This window comes from Scardinius erythrophthalmus (assembly GCF_964197995.2).
Source record: "Scardinius erythrophthalmus genome assembly, chromosome: 23".
Lineage (NCBI taxonomy): Eukaryota > Metazoa > Chordata > Actinopteri > Cypriniformes > Leuciscidae > Scardinius > Scardinius erythrophthalmus.
In genome coordinates this window covers 33,045,297-33,066,523 of record NC_138243.1, presented here as the reverse complement: position 1 = coordinate 33,066,523, position 21,227 = coordinate 33,045,297, and positions in this window count along the sequence as shown.

Sequence of the window (21,227 nt, the reverse complement as noted above, 5' to 3'; positions counted from 1 at the left end):
AATTCCTATTTAATTGCAGTGATAGCATGCTTTAGCACTTAGCTAAGTGTTTGCTAGCATGTTTCTAGTATGTTGCTAACCTGTTTAGCACTTGCTGGCTCTTTTTTATGTTATTAGGAGACCACAACAGTGTTAAACATGTCACTTCCTGTTGACAGCAGGTGGCGCTATTACTATAACTGAATATTCTCATGTAGATGTGTTCAGGCCATGACTCTTATCAAACGTGTGAAGTTTGAGGCAGATTGGACATTCCATGCCTGTGTTACAGCAAATTCCTATTTAATTGCAGCAATAGCATGCTTTAGCACTTAGCTAAGTGTTTGCTAGCATGTTTTAGGATTTTTCTAGTATGTTGTTAGCATGTTTAGCACTTGCTGGCACTTTTTTTATATGTTTTTATGTCCACAACAGTGTTTAACATGTCACTTCCTGTTGCCAGCAGGTGGCACTATGACTGTAACTGAATATGAGCATGGTCATGTGTTCAGGACAGAACGTTTATTAAAAGTGTGAAGTTTGGCACAGATTGGACATTGCCTTCTTGAGTAACAACAACATCCTGTTTCATTGAATTAGCATGCTTTAGCACTTAGCTAAGTATTGCTAGCATGTTTTAAAATGTTTCTAGCATGTTTAGAAGTCAATGGAATTTTTAACATGTTGCTAGAATGGCATCAACGTGTTAAACATGACACTTCCTGTTACCAGTAGGTGGCGCTATTACTATAACTGAATGTTCTCATGTAGATGTGTTCAGGACAGAACGCTTATCAAAAGTGTGAAGTTTGGGGCAGATTGGACATTCCATGCCTGAGTTACAGCAAATTCCTATTTAATTGCAATAATAGCATGCTTTAGCACTTAGCTAAGAGTTTGCTAGCATGTTTTAGCATGCTTCTAGTATGTTGTTAGCATGTTTAGCACTTGCTGGCACTTTTTTATATGTTATTAGGAGTCCATAACAGTGTTAAACATGTCACTTCCTGTTGCCAGCAGGTGGCGCTATGACTGTAACTGAATATGAGCATGGTCATGTGTTCAGGACAGAACGCTTATCAAAAGTGTGAAGTTTGGGGCAGATTGGACATTCCATGCCTGAGTTACAGCAACTTCCTGTTTCATGGCGAAACATCGAAATTTGTCAGGCCGCCGAGGACCCGCCCTTTGACGAAAACTCAAGATCTTCGCAATTTAACGTCGCAAAGGCCTTAAGATTACACTCACCAAATTTGAAGATGATCAGATTAAAACTGTAGGAGGAGTTCGTTAAAGTACGAGGCCTGAAAATGGCAAAAACTGCACAAAAATCTGAGAGGAAGTTCAAAATGGCTGACTTCCTGTTGTGTTTAGGGCTATGCTCCAAGAGACTTTTTTGTAGGTATTAGGTCATTACAGGTATGTACCGAATTTCGTGCACGTACGTGGAACGTTGCGGGAGGCGCACTCTGTTGAACTTTTATAGGTGGCGCTATCGAGCCATTTTGCCCCGTCCAATTCTGATACCTATATCAGATGTAAATTTTCGCCAGTTCTGACGTGTGTGCAAAGTTTCGTGAGTTTTCGAGCATGTTTAGGCCCTCAAAAATGCAATTCAATGCGGAGAAGAAGAATAATAATAATAATAAATATAGCTGCGAGCAGCGATTACGGGCCCAAGCCGGTGGCACCGCAACCCCAGGCACCGGTGGTGGCGGTACCGCCGGAATATATATATATTTATATGTATTTATATATGTATATATATATATATATATATATATGTGTGTGTGTGTGTGTGTGTGTGTGTGTGTGTGTGTGTGTGTGTGTGTGTGTGTGTGTGTGTGTGTGTGTGTGTTTTTAGGAGAAGTCTCTTCTGCTCACCAAGGCTGCATTTATTTGATTAAAAATACAAACAAAAACAGTAATATTGTGAAATATTATTCCAATTTAAAACAGCTGTTTTCTATTTTAAAATATTTTACACTGTAATTAATTTATGTGATCAAAGTTGAGTTTTCAGCATCATTACTCCCGTCTTCAGTGTCACATGATCCTTCAGAAATCATTCTAATATGATGATTGATGGTCAATAAATATTATTATTTTCAATGTTGAAAACAGTTGTGTACAGATTTTTTTTTCAAAATGCGCTGATGAATGTAAAGTTCAAAAGAACAGCATTTATTTAAAATATAATTTGTTTTAACATTATAAATGTCTGTACTATAACTTTTGATCAGTTTAACTCCTTCTCGATGAATAAAAGTATTGATTTATTTTATTTCTTTCACCCAAAAATAAAATTAAAATTATTACTGACCCCAAACTTTTGAACGGTAGTGTTTAATGTTACAAAAGCTTTAGATTTCAGATAAATGCTGTTCTTTTGAACTTTCTATTCATCAAAGACTGTATACAACTGTTTTCGACATTTAAAATAATCATGAATGTTTCTTGAGCATCAATCATCATATTAGAATAATTTCTGAAGGATCATGTGACAGTGACGACTGGAGTAATGATGCTGAAAACTCAGCTTTGATCACAGGAATAAATAACAGTTTAAAATATATTAAAATAGAAAGCAGATGTTTTAAATTGGAATACTATTTTACAATATTACTGTTTTTGTTTGTATTTTTAATCAAATAAATGCAGCCTTGGTGAGCAGAAGAAACTTTGCTTAAAAACATTAAAAATCTTACTGACCCCAAACTTTTGAACAGTAGTGTATTTGTAGTGGACTTTGAGGAGTATTTCACATTTTTATATATTATATAAAAATGTAAGGGACAAGACACAGATAATTTTACTTGCCTGACCTGATTAAAACAATGAAAAAACTTAAATGAAAAAATAACTTGGGAATCACTAAAACGAGTGAATTAATCTGATTTTATGATAGAGTCAAAATATTCTACAACATTCTTTAAATTCAACGATGTTGAGAACGGAACAAGAATAAAAAAAGAACTATAAACAAGCTGAAACTAAATAAAATAAAAATGAAAACGAAATTAAGCAGTGTTGGGCTCACACAACTCTCTCATTAGAATCAAAATGTTTCAACATTTGCGATGAATTTGGATGCTAAACTATCCTTTATCATAGGCTTTGTACTTCACTCACTTTCCAATATCGACGGAAAAAATCATCCTATTCCAATAGAGTCTGGCTGCAGACTTGCACTTGCACTCTCAGACTTGCACTCTCAGACACCAGCGCTTCCTCTGCCTGTGACGTCACTCGCAATCGACACAAATTAACCGGAAATATGTTTCCAACAGTAAATATGTTATATTATTTATTTTTTCAGAAAAAAAAAAAAAAACGGCATAATTTTTTAAGTTATTAAACATTGTATCGTTAAAGTTGGTATTATACCTTATATTGCTATCATATACTGTTGTGTCCCAACATTAACACAACATTTCCCCAAAATCATGTTTAATCGGAGATACTAGATTTATGACTTGGGAGCAGGGAGATACGAGGTTACGCTGTCATTGATAAGAGTGGTACGGACACTGAAGTCGCTGCTGCCGGTGTTCTGACGGAACGACTGGCAGTGTTCATCAAAGTCTGCGGGCGCGTTGAGCCTTTTGACAAGAGAAGGCTTAAAGAGCTATTCAAATCTAATGATTGTGGTTACATACATCTTCCTAAACTCCATTTTAAACGTTTAAGAGATATGAGTGATGCAATACCAAAATACTAGGCTGTCTAGGCGGAAATTAGCCTAATCTGCACGCAAACTTGCCTTCGTGGCTCACGGGCTTCCTTCTGCACCGAAGCATTACAGTTATCGATTTTTAACAAAACATGCCTACTCAAATGTATCTAACCTAACTATTTTCACTCGTTATTGTCTAAAAAAACATACAGAATTATCCAAAGATAGGCTTACTTAGCGCCAGTAACTTAGGCAGACCTTTTTTCTCCCATAAATTAAAACCTTGCTACTTGGGGTATTTTACATGCACAGTGCCAACTTCCAGTCAGTAAAATAATAATAAAAACAATAATTTAATGCTGGTATCCAAAACATTTAATTCAATTCATTATATTAGATACCTTTTAAAACTTCAATGTACACGTGTAATAAGTAGACATTTAAAATACATCAATAACTGATATCATAGTTTAACACAGATAAAATCAGAGTTAAGTCTTGCTTTACGTGTTGCTCGATGAGGATTTCTTAATCGCTGCGACTTTCAATCCTGAGGAGACAAAATGCCGCGGAGTGAAGAAGAGGTGGAGTTATGAGGATTCCCAGACAGTTGAAGTGTCCAATGGAGTTAAGAGATTTGCTCTCTAACTATTTTCAACACTTTAGATTGGTTAATAATTTGTGAAAATAACAGAACGTGGGGACTGACCAATAACATCGATTTGTGAAAAAATATTAAATTGACAAACTTTGAACATACGAGGTTTCCGCCAGACAGCGACCATATACATATATATATTTATGGTATATGATAACAGAAAAGATTTTTGAACGACATTGGGAGCTGTTCTCAATCCGACACAAACCACACTATGCGTCGATTGCAAGTGACGTCACTTGCAGAGGAAGCGCTGGTGTCTGAGCGTGCAGGTCTGAGAGTGCAAGTCTGAGAGTGCAAGTGCAGGTCTGCAGCCAGACCCTTCTCTGCTATTCACACGCGCAAAAATGTGCTTGGAAACATCACAGTGGAGCGGTGCTTACCAATTGAATGGTACGAATTGTAGTACTGACTATTTAAACAGAGCATTGTAAATTTTATATGTTAGGTTGACTATTTTATTAATATATTTTATTAAGGCTATAATGAACAGGCTACCTGATTTTGAACACAAGAGGGCAGTATAGCACTATGTTTGACTTTATTTATTTATTGTTTAGACTAAACAACCATTCTGGCAGTTTTTAAACTTAAACTTCATTCTTAAATTGAAATAAAAAAAGAATAAAATGAGTTAAGTTCTGATATTTGTATACTTTTATATAGTAATAAATGGTGTATAATTACATTTTTAGAATAAATTAGACTTTTAGCATTTCCTTGTTTGACATTACTTTAATCCCTCACCATAGCAAAACCGTTTGAGATATTTATTATCCGTTCACAATTTAGCATCATTAATATATTTTTATCATGTTGAAAAAGTTTGTTGGGAATAAAATAAACCACTTAGATAAAGGTGGCTAAAAATTAAGAGGCTGATTTTGCAAAAAAATCCACATTCAGACCAAAATATCTGACTTCCTTATGGTCAGAGCTAATGACTTTAAATTAGAAAGTTGTCCGGGTCGATGAGATCAATATATGAACTGAGTTTTTTTTTACTGTAGTTAAAACTAACCCCCCCACTTTTGTCAAAAGCATGTTGAAAGTGACACACTTCCTGCTGCCAGTTGGTGGCGCTATAAACTTTGACTCACAATAGTTACATCCATCTGATCGGCCTCTTACCACGAACACACTGCTGAAGTTTCAACAAGATCAGTTAATGTATGCAGAAGTTATTCCACTTCGTGATTCTCTTTTCTCGCCATAAATTCGATTCCTCGCCACGGCCAAACCGTTCGAAATATCAAAAATCCGTCCGCAATTTAGCATCCTCAAAGTCTTGACTACATGCACACCGAGTTTGGAGGGGACACGGTGAATTTTCTAGGAGGAGTATTTCACATTCCACAGCAAGCGTTTTCCAAACAACCCATAATAGCCGACTTCCTGTTGGGCTGGCGTGAAACTGGACAGAGGGAAAGTTGTTCGGCCCGATGAGATCTATATGTGTTCCGAGTTTCATATTAATTCATGCAAGCATGTTTGACTTGCGGGTCAAGTTTTCAGACCCCGTTCAAGGGGGCGCTGTTGAGCCCCCCTGCCACGCCCGTTTCTGAAACTTTTCACATGTCTACTGGCTAATAAGTGTTATGTGTCTGTCGAGTTTCATCCAATTTCAAGCATGCTAAGAGTCTCAAACGCATCCAAAAAGAATATTAAAGTTTGATGTGTTGCCACGGCAACAGTGTCTAAGATATCAATAATCCTTTCACAGCTCTACATCTGCCGAGTATTTTCATTATACACATAAAGTTTGAAGCAAATCGGGTAAAAATAAGAGGGTGACTTCAAAGCATTTTGAAAGTGACACACTTCCTGCTGCCAGTTGGTGGCGCTATAACTTTGACTCACAATAGTCACATCCATGTGATCGGCCTCTTACACACTGCTGAAGTTTCATCAAGATCAGTTAATGTATGCTGAAGTTATAACACACTTCCTGTTTCTCTTTTCTCACCATAAATTCGTTTCCTCGCCACGGCCAAACCGTTCGAGATATCAAAAATCCGCTGGCAATTTAGAATCATCAATGTCTTGACTTCATGCTGACCAAGTTTGGTGGTGATCGGATGAATTCTCTAGGAGGAGTGTTTTAAATTCCATTGCACACGTTTTTCAAACAACCCATAATAGCTGACTTCCTGTTGGGCGGAGCTAATGACATAGAGTGCGGAAGTTGTTCGGCCCGATGAGATCTATATGTGTACCGAGTTTCATACAAATATGTTCTTGTATGTGTCCAAGATTTCAGATTGCATTCTAGGGGGCGCTGTTGAGCACCCCTGCCACGCCCGGGTACCAGCTTCAGCCCGGCCCTAATGGCCGCGGGTTCTGACCTGTGTGCAAAGTTTCATGAGTTTTTGAGCATGTTAAAGGCCCCAAAAGCCCCCGAACCCTTGAAGAACAATAATAAATATAGCTGCGAGCAGCGATTACGGGCCCAAGCCGGTGGCACCGCAACCCCGGTGCCTTTAGGGTGGCGGTGCCGCCGGCTTTGGCCCTTTATCGCTGCTCGCAGCTATATATATATATATATATATATATATATATATATATATATATATATATACACATACATATATATATTTATTTATTTATTCATTCATTCATTCATTTTTTTTATTTTTTTATTATTATTATTTTTTTATTCAGATTTTATGATACACTCAAAATATTCCACAACAAATCCTTTAAATTTAATGTAAAAGTAAAAATGAAAGTAAGCAGTGTTGGGCTCACGTAACCCTCATCAGAATCAAAATGTTTCAACATTTGCGATGTATTTGGATGCTAAACTATTCTTTATTATAGGCTTTGTTCTTCACTCGTGTTCCAATATTGATGGAAAAAATCATCCTCTTCACATGCGCAAAAATTTGCTTGGAAACATCACAGTGGAGCGAGCGGTGCTTACTGTGAATGTACGAATTGTACTACTGACTATTTAGAGCAGTGTAATTTTTATATGTTAGGTTGACTATTTTATTATTATATTTTATTAAGGCTATAATGAACAGGCTGCGATGTCAAGATTGTAATGCTGGAGTGTGTGTGTGTGTGTGTGTTCATGTTTTTCTATCCCGGTGGGGACTTTAACCTGAATGCACACAGACTCATGGGGACTCGTGTCACAGTGGGGACCTAAATAGAGGTCCCCATGGGTAAACAAGATTATAAATCATACAGAATGAGTTTTTTTGGAAATGTAAAAATGCAGAAAGTTTTATGGGATAGGTAGGTTTAGGGGTAGGGTTAGTGTGAGGAGATAGAATATACAGTTTGTACAGTATAAAAACCATTAAGTCCATGGAGAGTACCCACAAAGATAGTAAACCGTGTGTGTGTGTGTGTGTGTGTGTGTGTGTGGCGTGGGCGCGATTGAACAGTAGACACATAAAAACATACTCCATCATTATACAGGACGACATTCAAACTGCAAAGTGTTAACTTATATTTGTGTACAGTTGCAATAAAACACAAAATTGTGCTTTTGTAAAATAATTTCAAGCAATCCACCCCCCGAAAGGTGCTAATTTTAAAATGAAACTAAAATGCTCATGGCTGCACGGGCATTCATAACGGTGCACGTCCACGGCGAGGAACGAGCAGAACAGAGTGAACGTTTTTCAGTTAATTCCTACTTCCATAGGAATTCATTTGAAACGCTCGCTCAACCAATATAAATGTCAGTGCGGACGAACATATTTTACTTTAGTTTTTAAGTTAGCGATTAAAAAGCCCCCAGCGGTGTCACACGTCAGTTAACCGGTGGTAAAATATTCTCACCGTCACATACCTAGTATATTTATATATAGATATAATAGGCCCAGGGCTTGACATTAACACCCGCCAACCCGCCAAATGCGGGTGGATTTTGCTCGTGGCGGGTAACACAGTCACTCCAACTAGCCACTTTGGCAGGTTGAATAATTGTAGTCATTTCAAAAGGCATCTGAAAATAAGTGTGACACTACGACACTACAACTCCCATAGGGCTGTCAACGAATATTCTAAATTCGAATATATATTCAAATAGTTTAAAAAAAAAACAGAATTTCGAAGGTGAAAATTAATATTCGAATGTGGAAAAACGCCCGCGGTAGCAGAGGCGCGGCTGTCTGCTTTGCGAGTGGGCGCGCTGCCTGAGGGGTCATTTTATTTAACGTTAAACAGAAACATTAGTGAAGTGTAGGCTACTGTACTGACTGAATAGATATTGCATGAATAAGGTAGGTTAGATACAGCAGTTTCATGCACTGCAGGCTTCCACTGGTTTGATTATTTACCGTTTCATGTCAAGGAAAAGTTCCATGTTTACCACAGCACAGCTCGCTCGGAGCATTCAATGTCAATTATTTATACTGTAAAACTTCAATCAATGTTAATAATATTTGTTTCAATCACTGTATGAAGCCTGCTATATAAGAGTCGCGACCTTAAATTGCTTGCATAAAACTATTGATCAGCTCTCAACATTCGCTTATTGTTGTTCATTTTTAAACTGTTATGCACAGAGCGCGTGACGCCTCATTCGCACCGCAAGACCTCCAGACGCGCGTAAACGCGTCTTTACACTCGCGCCAGATGCTCTATTCGCGTTTGGTGTTGAGGGTGAGGGCGAGAGAGAGAAAGAGTGCCTGCGAGCGAGAGTGAGTGAGGTCTGCGGTCTTATTAGTTGATTTACTTGTTTTCGTGTAGGTAATACGTTGTCAAATATGTTTAAACTTAAATAAACTACCTATACAAGTAGTTATGTCTCTTTGTATTAATTTGTCCTGTTATTGACTTAATGCGCGTCATTGACAAAATGCGCAACCAGATGTTCGAATAGTTCGAATAGGCCTATAAGCTATGTTTTTTTTTTTAGAGGGAATATTCAAAGGTCATTTTTGAGCAATTTTCACAGCCCTAATGAGTATTGTCGCTAGTGACCGACAGCAAAGAACCTGCTGGAGTTATGTCGTATGCCGGTGGAGCAATGTGGCTACATAATACACAATACATGGTTTTATTTTAAAAAAGGAGCTTTACACACAACCTTATCAGAGCTAATTATAATGACCTGTATTGTTATATATTTATGTAGTCTTGATTTGGGTGTATACAGTGGTTTTACATTTAAAAGGGTTGTAAATCTAGTTCAAGTACATTTTAGCACGCCATGGTCAACTTTTATCAGGTAATTTCACAACAACAAAAATGTGGCTAGTAAAAATGCTGTGTGGCTAGTAACTTTGGAAAACCACTAGCCACATTGGCTAGTGAGCAAAATGTCAAGCCTTGAATAGGCCTACCTGATTTTGAACACAAGAGGGCAGTATAGCACTATGTTTGACTTTATTTATGTATTGTTTAGACTAAACAACCATTCTGGCAGTTTTTAAACTTAAAATTCATTCTTAAATTGAAAAAAAATAATAAAATGTTTAGTTGTGATGTTTGTATACTTTTATATAGAAATAAATGGTATATAATTACATTTTTAGAAAATTTGAGGCTTTTAGTTTTTCCTTTTTGGACATTACTTTAATCCTTCGCCATAGCAAAACCGTTTGAGATATTTATTATCCGTTCACAATTTAGCATATTTAATGTATTTTCATCATGTTGAAAAAGTTTGGTGGGAATTAAATAAATAGTTTAAGAGGAGTGGCTAAAAATTCATAGGCTGATTTTGCAAAAAAATCCACATTCAGACCAAAATATCTGACTTCCTTTTGCTCTGAGCTAATGAATGTAAATTAGAAAGTTGTCCGGCTTGATGAGAACAATATAAAAACATTTTTTTTTACTGTATTTAAAACTAACCCCCCCACTTTTGTCAAAAGCATGTTGAAAGTGACACACTTCCTGCTGCCAGTTGGTGGCGCTATAACTTTGACTCACAATAGTCACATCCATCTGATCGGCCTCTTACCACGAACACACTGCTGAAGTTTCATCAAGATCAGTTGATGTATGCAGAAGTTATAACACTTCGTGTCTCTCTTTTCTCGCCATAAATTCGTTTCCTCACCACGGCCAAACCGTTCAAGATATCAAAAATCCGTCCGCAATTTAGCATCCTCAATGTCTTTACTTCATGCTGACTGAGTTTGGAGGTGATTGAATGAATTCTCTAGGAGGAGTACATCACATTCCACAGCAAGCGTTTTCCAAACAACCCATAATAGCTGACTTCCTGTTGGGCTGGCGTGAAACTTGTCAGAGGGAAAGTTGTTCGGCCCGACGAAATCTATATGTGTACCGAGTTTCATATTATTTCATGCAAGCGTGTTTGATATATGGACCAAGTTTTCAGACCCTGTTCAAGAGGGCGCTGTTGAGCCCCCCTGCCACGCCCGTTTCTGAAACTTTTCACATGTCTACTGGCTAATAAGTGTTATGTGTCTGTCGAGTTTCATCCAATTTCAAGCATGTTAAGAGTCTCAAACGCATCCGAAAAGAATATTAAAACTTGATGCGTTGCCACGGCAACAGTATCTAAGATATCAATAATCCTTTCACAGGTCTACATCTGCCCTGTGTTTACATTATACACATAAAGTTTGAAGCAAATCGGGTGAAATTAAGAGGGTAACTTCAAAGCATTTTGAAAGTGACACACTTCCTGCTGCCAGTTGGTGGCGCTATAACTTTGACTCACAATAGTCACATCCATGTGATCGGCCTCTTACAACGAACACACTGCTGAAGTTTCATCAAGATCAGTTAATGTATGCAGACGTTATAACACACTTCCTGTGTCCCATTATTCGCCATAAATTCGTTTCCTCGCCACGGCCAAACCGTTCGAGATATCAAAAATCCGTTCGCAAGAATTCATCCTCAATGTCTTGACTTTATTCTCACCGAGTTTGGTGGCGATCGGATGAAATCCCTAGGAGGAGTATTTCACATTCCATTGTATAAGTTTTCCAAACAACGTATAATAACCGACTTCCTGTTGGGCTTTTGTAAAACTTAGAGCACGAAAGTTGTTCGGCCCGATGAGATCTATATGTGTACTGAGTTTCATATTATTACATGCAAGCGTGTTTGATTTATGGACCAAGTTTTCGGACCCCATTCCAGGGGGCGCTGTCGAGCCCCCCTGCCACGCCCCAGCACCAGCTTCAGCCCGGCCCTGATGGCCGCAGGTTCTGCATGTGTGCAAAATTTCAAGAGTTTTTGAGCATGTTAAGGGCCCCAAAAGTGGCAAAAAGGCAAAAAAAAAAATAATGAAGAAAAAAAAGAAAAAAAAAAAAAAATCCTTACGGAAACAATAGGGCCTTCGCCCTTTCAGGGCTTGGGCCCTAATAATAATAATAATCCTAACGAAAACAATAGGGCTCTGCGCCCTTTCAGGGCTTGGGCCCTAATTAAAGCTGCAAGCAGCGATGAAAGGGCCCTCGCACCCGTGCCATCAACACTCGGTGGCTTTAGGAAGACAGAGCATGGTTGGGAAATGTACATTTAAGGAGGTATATATAGTAAGAGTATGTCAAAGTCAGTAACAAAATGTTTTGTATAATGGTGATAATAGCATGCTTCATGACTCAGCTAAGTGTTGCTAGCATGTTTAGTCTGTTTCTAGCATGCTTAGTACACAATAATTATGTCGTTAGTACTGCATTACTGTGTTAACCATGTCAGTTTCTGTTGCCAGTAGGTGGCGTTATGACTATAGCTGAATATGAGCATGGATGTGTGTTCAGGACAGAACTCTTATCAAACGTGTGAAGTTTGGTGCAAATTGGAAATTGCCTTCTTGAGTAACAAAAAAGTCATGTTTCATTGAATTAGCATTCTTTAGCACTTAGCTAAGCATTGTTAGCATGTTTTAACATGTTTCTAGCATGTTTAGAACTCAATGGCATTTTTAACATGTTATTAGAACGGCATCAACGTGTTAAGCATGTCACTTCCTGTTGCCAGTAGGTGGCGCTATTACTATAAATGAACATTCTCATGTAGATGTATTCAGGCCATGACTCTTATCAAAAGTGTGAAGTTTGGGGCAGATTGGACATTCCATGCCTGAGTTACAGCAAATTCCTATTGAATTGCAATAATAGCATGCTTTAGCACTTAGCTAAGAGTTTGCTAGCATGTTTTAGCATGCTTCTAGTATGTTGTTTGCATGTTTAGCACTTGCTGGCACTTTTTTATATGTTATTAGGAGTCCATAACAGTGTTAAACATGTCACTTCCTGTTGCCAGCAGGTGGCGCTATGACTATAACTGAATATGAGCATGGCCATGTGTTCAGGACAGAACTCTTATCAAACGTGTGAAGTTTGGGGCAGATTGGACATTCCATGCTTGAGTTACAGCAACTTCCTGTTTCATGGCGAAACATCGAAATTTGTAAGGCCGCCGAGGACCCGCCCTTCGACGAAAACTCAAGATCTTCGCAATTTAACGTCGCAAAGGCCTTAAGATTACACTCACCAAATTTGAAGATGATCAGATTAAAACTGTAGGAGGAGTTCGTTAAAGTACGAGGCCTGAAAATGGCAAAAACTGCACAAAAATCTGAGAGGAAGTTCAAAATGGCTGACTTCCTGTTGTGTTTAGGGCTATGCTCCAAGAGACTTTTTTGTAGGTATTAGGTCATTACATGTATGTACCGAATTTCGTGCACGTACGTGGAACGTTGCGGGAGGCGCACTCCGTTGAACTTTTATAGGTGGCGCTATCGAGCCATTTTGCCCCGTCCAATTCTGAAACCTATATCAGATGTAAATTTTCGCCAGTTCTGACGCGTGTGCAAAGTTTCGTAAGTTTTCGCGCATGTTTAGGCCCTCAAAAATGCAATTCAATGTGGAGAAGAAGAAGAAGAAGAAGAATAATAATAATAAACAGAGCAATTCCAAGAGGGTCCTCACACCATCGGTGCTCAGGCCCTAATTAAAGCTGCAAGCAGCGATGAAAGGGCCCTCGCACCCGTGCCATCAACACTCGGTGGCTTTAGGAAGACAGAGCATGGTTGGGAAATGTACATTTAAGGAGGTATATATAGTAAGAGTATGTCAAAGTCAGTAACAAAATGTTTTGTATAATAGTGATAATAGCATGCTTCATGACTCAGCTAAGTGTTGCTAGCATGTTTAGTCTGTTTCTAGCATGCTTAGTACACAATAATTATGTGGTTAGTACTGCATTACTGTGTTAACCATGTCAGTTTCTGTTGCCAGTAGGTGGCGTTATGACTATAGCTGAATATGAGCATGGATGTGTGTTCAGGACAGAACTCTTATCAAACGTGTGAAGTTTGGTGCAAATTGGACATTGCCTTCTTGAGTAACAACAAAGTCATGTTTCATTGAATTAGCATTCTTTAGCACTTAGCTAAGCATTGTTAGCATGTTTTAACATGTTTCTAGCATGTTTAGAACTCAATGGCATTTTTAACATGTTGCTAGAACGGCATCAACGTGTTAAACATGTCACTTCCTGTTGCCAGTAGGTGGCGCTATTACTATAACTGAATTTGAGCATAGACATGTGTTCAGGCCATGATTCTTATCAAACATGTGAAGTTTGGGGCAGATTGGACATTCCATGCCTGGGTTACAGCAAATTCCTATTTAATTGCAGTGATAGCATGCTTTAGCACTTAGCTAAGTGTTTGCTATTATGTTTCTAGTATGTTGCTAACCTGTTTAGCACTTGCTGACTCTTTTTTATATGTTATTAGGAGACCACAACAGCGTTAAACATGTCACTTCCTGTTGACAGCAGGTGGCGCTATTACTATAACTGAATATTCTCATGTAGATGTGTTCAGGCCATGACTTATCAAACGTGTGAAGTTTGGGGCAGATTGGACATTCCATGCCTGTGTTACAGCAAATTCCTATTTAATTGCAGCAATAGCATGCTTTAGCACTTAGCTAAGTGTTTGCTAGCATGTTTTAGCATGTTTCTAGTATGTTGTTAGCATGTTTAGCACTTGCTGGCACTTTTTTTATATGTTTTTATATGTCCACAACAGTGTTTAACATGTCACTTCCTGTTGCCAGCAGGTGGCACTATGACTGTAACTGAATATGAGCATGGTCATGTGTTCAGGACAGAACGTTTATTAAAAGTGTGAAGTTTGGTGCAAAGTGTGAAGTTTGGTGCAAATTGGACATTGCCTTTTTGAGTAACAACAACATCCTGTTTCATTGAATTAGCATGCTTTAGCACTTAGCTAAGTATTGCTAGCATATTTTAACATGTTTCTAGCATGTTTAGAAGTCAATGGCATTTTTAAAATGTTGCTAGAATGGCATCAACGTGTTAAACATGACACTTCCTGTTACCAGTAGGTGGCGCTATTACTATGACTGAATGTTCTCATGTAGATGTGTTCAGGACAGAACGCTTATCAAAAGTGTGAAGTTTGGGGCAGATTGGACATTCCATGCCTGAGTTACAGCAAATTCCTATTTAATTGCAATAATAGCATGCTTTAGCACTTAGCTAAGAGTTTGCTAGCATGTTTTAGCATGCTTCTAGTATGTTGTTAGCATGTTTAGCACTTGCTGGCACTTTTTTATATGTTATTAGGAGTCCATAACAGTGTTAAACATGTCACTTCCTGTTGCCAGCAGGTGGCGCTATGACTGTAACTGAATATGAGCATGGTCATGTGTTCAGGACGGAACGCTTATCAAAAGTGTGAAGTTTGGGGCAGATTGGACATTCCATGCCTGAGTTACAGCAACTTCCTGTTTCATGGCGAAACATCGAAATTTGTCAGGTCGCCGAGGACCCGCCCTTTGACGAAAACTCAAGATCTTCGCAATTTAACGTCGCAAAGGCCTTAAGATTACACTCACCAAATTTGAAGATGATCAGATTAAAACTGTAGGAGGAGTTCGTTAAAGTACGAGGCCTGAAAATAGCAAAAACTGCACAAAAATCTGAGAGGAAGTTCAAAATGGCTGACTTCCTGTTGTGTTTAGGGCTATACTCCAAGAGACTTTTTTGTAGGTATTAGGTCATTACATGTATGTACCGAATTTCGTGCACGTACGTGGAACGTTGCGGGAGGCGCACTCCGTTGAACTTTTATAGGTGGCGCTATCGAGCCATTTTGCCCCGTCCAATTCTGAAACCTATATCAGATGTAAATTTTCGCCAGTTCTGACGCGTGTGCAAAGTTTCGTGAGTTTTCGAGCATGTTTAGGCCCTCAAAAATGCAATTCAATGCGGAGAAGAATAATAATAATAATAATTAAAGCTGCAAGCAGCGATGAAAGGGCCCTCGCACCCGTGCCATCAACACTCGGTGGCTTTAGGAAGACAGAGCATGGTTGGGAAATGTACATTTAAGGAGGTATATATAGTAAGAGTATGTCAAAGTCAGTTACAAAATGTTTTGTATAATGGTGATAATAGCATGCTTCATGACTCAGCTAAGTGTTGCTAGCATGTTTAGTCTGTTTCTAGCATGCTTAGTACACAATAATTATGTGGTTAGTACTGCATTACGGTGTTAACCATGTCAGTTTCTGTTGCCAGTAGGTGGCGTTATGGCTATAACTGAATATGAGCATGGATGTGTGTTCAGGACAGAACTCTTATCAAACGTGTGAAGTTTGGTGCAAATTGGACATTGCCTTCTTGAGTAACAACAAAGTCATGTTTCATTGAATTAACATTCTTTAGCACTTAGCTAAGCATTGTTAGCATGTTTTAACATGTTTCTAGCATGTTTAGAACTCAATGGCATTTTTAACATGTTGCTAGAACGGCATAAAAGTGTTAAACATGTCACTTCCTGTTGCCAGTAGGTGGCGCTATTACTATAACTGAATTTGAGCATAGACATGTGTTCAGGCCATGATTCTTATCAAATGTGTGAAGTTTGGGGCAGATTGGACATTCCATGCCTGAATTACAGCAAATTCCTATTTAATTGCGATAATAGCATGCTTTAGCACTTAGCTAAGAGTTTGCTAGCATGTTTTAGCATGCTTCTAGTATGTTGTTAGCATGTTTAGCACTTGCTGGCACTTTTTTATATGTTATTAGGAGTCCATAACAGTGTTAAACATGTCGCTTCCTGTTGCCAGCAGGTGGCGCTATGACTATAACTGAATATGAGCATGGTCATGTGTTCAGGACAGAACTCTTATCAAACGTGTGAAGTTTGGGGCAGATTGGACATTCCATGCCTGAGTTACAGCAACTTCCTGTTTCATGGCGAAACATCGAAATTTGTCAGGCCGCCGAGGACCCGCCCTTCGACGAAAACTCAAGATCTTCGCAATTTAACGTCGCAAAGGCCTTAAGATTACACTCACCAAATTTGAAGATGATCAGATTAAAACTGTAGGAGGAGTTCGTTAAAGTACGAGGCCTGAAAATGGCAAAAACTGCACAAAAATCTGAGAGGAAGTTGAAAATGGCTGACTTCCTGTTGTGTTTAGGGCTATGCTCCAAGAGACTTTTTTGTAGGTATTAGGTCATTACATGTATGTACCGAATTTCGTGCACGTACATGGAACGTTGCGGGAGGCGCACTCCGTTGAACTTTTATAGGTGGCGCTATCGAGCCGTTTTGCCCCGTCCAATTCTGAAACCTATATCAGATGTAAATTTTCGCCAGTTCTGACGCGTGTGCAAAGTTTCGTGAGTTTTCGCGCATGTTTAGGCCCTCAAAAATGCAATTCAATGCGGAGAAGAATAATAATAATAATAATAATAATAATAATAATAATAAACAGAGCAATTCCAAGAGGGTCCTCACACCATCGGTGCTCGGGCCCTAATTAAAGCTGCAAGCAGCGATGAAAAGGGCCCTCGCACCCCTGCCACCGCCACCCGGCACCTTTAGGAAAGGCCTTAAGATTACACTCACCAAATTTGAAGAGGATCAGATCAAAACTGTAGGAGTTTGTTAAAGTACAACATCAGGAAATGGCAAAAACTGCCCAAAATCTGACAGGAAGTTCAAAATAACTGACTTCCTGTTGTGTTTAGGGCTATGCTCCAAGAGACTTTTTTGTAGGTATTGGGTCTTTACATGTGTGTACCAAATTTCATACCTGTACGTGAAACGTCGAGCCGGGGCAAAATGTAGGGGCAATAAGTAAGCCATTTTGCCCCACCCAATTTTTAAAACCACATCACACGTAAATTGTCACCACTTCTGAAGCGTGTGCAAAGTTTCATGATTTTTCGAGCACGTTTTGTATTTGCCACACTTCCTGCTACCAGCAGGTGGTGCTATTGCTATAATCATAATGAGCATTGGCATGTGTTCAGGACAGGACTCTTATCAAACATGTGAAGTTTGTGGCAGATTGAAAATTGTATGCCTGAGTTACTGCAGGCTGTCTGTGGTTGCCTAGCAACATCAGAACTGCAAGCAACATTAATATTGAACTTATCTGATCATGCATATATCACCAAAAGGCCGAAATTGGGTGAACTAGTGCAAAAAATGCCCGTGCAAAATCAGTTTTTGTGTGTGTTTTTAGTAATTGTTGGTTTGGTGTGTGCTCATTGTTACAATTACACAGCAAAAGTTCAGTGACATTTTTATTTGTGCATGGTAAAAAGCACACAGTGAACTCCGAGAAAACGCTATGCTTGAGCAAACAGTTTGTGAATAGGCAACTACAAATGATGCCCGTGAAAGAGACTGTGAACGCATTGAATAGGATATGTTTAGTTGGTGAATAGCATAGGCTACTATTACACAGTAGCGACAACGTTAAGCGCACCAGAATGAAATATAATATTCAGAAGTAAACACTAACAGCATAGCTGACTTACAGATTCAGTTTACATCCACAAATGAATAAGCACCTCGATTCAGGGAGCAGTGCAAAGTGCCCGTGCAAAATCAGTTTTTGTGAGCTGATCGCCGTCAAAAATGTTCAGGAGATATTTCTTGCGATGGCAATATGATCAAAAATAACTTTATATTGATTCAATGGATTAATAGCATTTTGAAAAAAAAAAAGTCATGAATTTATTGCATTTTTGGGGAAAAATAATCCGTTTTTATAATAAATCTTAAAAAAATTCAAATCCAGATTTTGATTTTCAATGTTGTTATAACCTAAAGATGCTATGTGAAAGTTTGAAACAGAAAATAGTGGTTTTCACACATTTAGTGGTTATCTCACATTCGAGAGATATGCGAATAACACACAGACAGACAGACGGACGTTTCTGTAATTTATAGATAGATGGATTTATCACGTTCGGGAACCAAACTATAATATTCAGAAGTAAACAGTGTAGCTGACTGAGTGTTTATGTCAGAATGTTTATTTTTAAACCACAACCTTCTTGGGGCTTCTTTGACCGATACAACTCTCTAATGTCAGAATGTTTATTTTTAAACCACAACCTTCTAAAAATGATATATTTAACGATATCTTTTGCATTTCTCATCCAAACAATGTCAAACTTGGCACTGCACTTACTCATGCCCGTGGCAAGACACCTGTCGAGTTTGAAATTAATCGGACTAACGGTTCGAGAGATATGCGAGGAACAGACACACACACACACAGACAGACAGACAGACAGACGTTCCTGTAATTTATAGATAGATGTTTGTCAGGCCGCCGAGGGCACACCCTTCGACGAAAACTCGAGATCTTCGCAATTTAACGTCACAAAGGCCTTAAGATTACACTCACCAAATTTGAAGAGGATCAGATCAAATCTGTAGGAGGAGTTCGTTAAAGTACAACATCAGGAAATTACGAAAAATGCCCAAAATCTAGGAGGAAGTTCAAAATAGCTCACTTCCTGTTGTGTTTAGGGCTATGCTCCAAGAGACTTTTCTGTAGGTATTGGGTCATTACATGTATGTACCAAATTTCATACCTGTACGTGAAACCAGGAGCCGGGGCAAAATGTGGGGGCAATAATTTACCGAATTTGCCCCCCCCAATTCTGAAAACCATATCACACGTAAATTTTCACCACTTCTGAAGCGTGTGCAAAGTTTCATGAGTTTTCGAGCATGTTTAGGCCCTCTAAAAAGCGATTCACTTTGGAGAAGAAGAAGAAGAAGAAGAAGAATAATAAACGGAGCAAAAACAATAGGGTCCTCTCACCATCGGTGCTCGGGCCCTAATAAACAGAGCAATTCCAAGAGGGTCCTCACACCATCGGTGCTCGGGCCCTAATTAAAGCTGCAAGCAGCGATGAAAGGGCCCTCGCACCCGTGCCATCAACACTCGGTGGCTTTAGGAAGACAGAGCATGGTTGGGAAATGTACATTTAAGGAGGTATATGTAGTAAGAGTATGTCAAAGTCAGTTACAAAATGTTTTGTATAATGGTGATAATAGCATGCTTCATGACTCAGCTAAGTGTTGCTAGCATGTTTAGTCTGTTTCTAGCATGCTTGGTACACAATAATTATGTGGTTAGTACTGCATTACTGTGTTAACCATGTCAGTTTCTGTTGCCAGTAGGTGGCGTTATGACTATAGCTGAATATGAGCATGGATGTGTGTTCAGGACAGAACTCTTATCAAACGTGTGAAGTTTGGTGCAAATTGGAAATTGCCTTCTTGAGTAACAAAAAAGTCATGTTTCATTGAATTAGCATGCTTTAGCACTTAGCTAAGCATTGCTAGCACATTTTAACATGTTTCTAGCATGTTTAGAACTCAATGGCATTTTTAACATGTTGCTAGAACGGCATCAACGTGTTAAACATGTCACTTCCTGTTGCCAGTAGGTGGCGCTATTACTAAAAATGAACATTCTCATGTAGATGTATTCAGGCCATGACTCTTATCAAAAGTGTGAAGTTTGGGGCAGATTGGACATTCCATGCCTGAGTTACAGCAAATTCCTATTTAATTGCAATAATAGCATGCTTTAGCACTTAGCTAAGAGTTTGCTAGCATGTTTTAGCATGTTTCTAGTATGTTGTTAGCATGTTTAACACTTGCTGGCACTTTTTTATATGTTATTAGGAGTCCATAACAGTGTTAAACATGTCACTTCCTGTTGCCAGCAGGTGGCGCTATGACTGTAACTGAATATAAGCATGGTCATGTGTTCAGGACAGAACGCTTATCAAAAGTGTGAAGTTTGGGGCAGATTGGACATTCCATGCCTGAGTTACAGCAAATTCATATTTAATTGCAGTAATATCATTCTTTAGCACTTAGCTAAGTGTTTGCTAGTACATGCTAGTTTTAGCATGTCTCTAGTATGTTGGTAGGATGTTTAGCACCTACTGGCATTTTTTTATATGTTATTAGGAGTCAAGAACAGTGTTAAACGTCACTTCCTGTTGCCAGCAGGTGGCGCTATGACTATAACTAAATATGAGCATGGACATGTGTTCAAGAGATAACTCTTATCAAACGTGTGAAGTTTGGGGTAGATTGTACATTGCCTTCTTGAGTAACAACAAAGTCCTGTTTCATTGAATTATCATGCTTTAGCACTTAGCTAAGTATTGCTAGCATGTTTTAATATGTTTCTAGCATGTTTAGAACTCAATGGCATTTTTAACATGTTGCTAGAACGGCATCAACGTGTTAAACATGTCACTTCCTGTTGCCAGTAGGTGGCGCTATTACTATAACTGAATTTGAGCATAGACATGTGTTCAGGCCATGATTCTTATCAAACGTGTGATGTTTGGGGCAGATTGGACATTCCATGCCTGGGTTACAGCAAATTCCTATTTAATTGCAGTGATAGCATGCTTTAGCACTTAGCTAAGTGTTTGCTAGCATGTTTCTAGTATGTTACTAACCTGTTTAGCACTTGCTGGCTCTTTTTTATATGTTATTAGGAGACCACAACAGTGTTAAACATGTCACTTCCTGTTGACAGCAGGTGGCGCTATTACTATAACTGAATATTCTCATGTAGATGTGTTCAGGCCATGACTCTTATCAAACGTGTGAAGTTTGAGGCAGATTGGACATTCCTT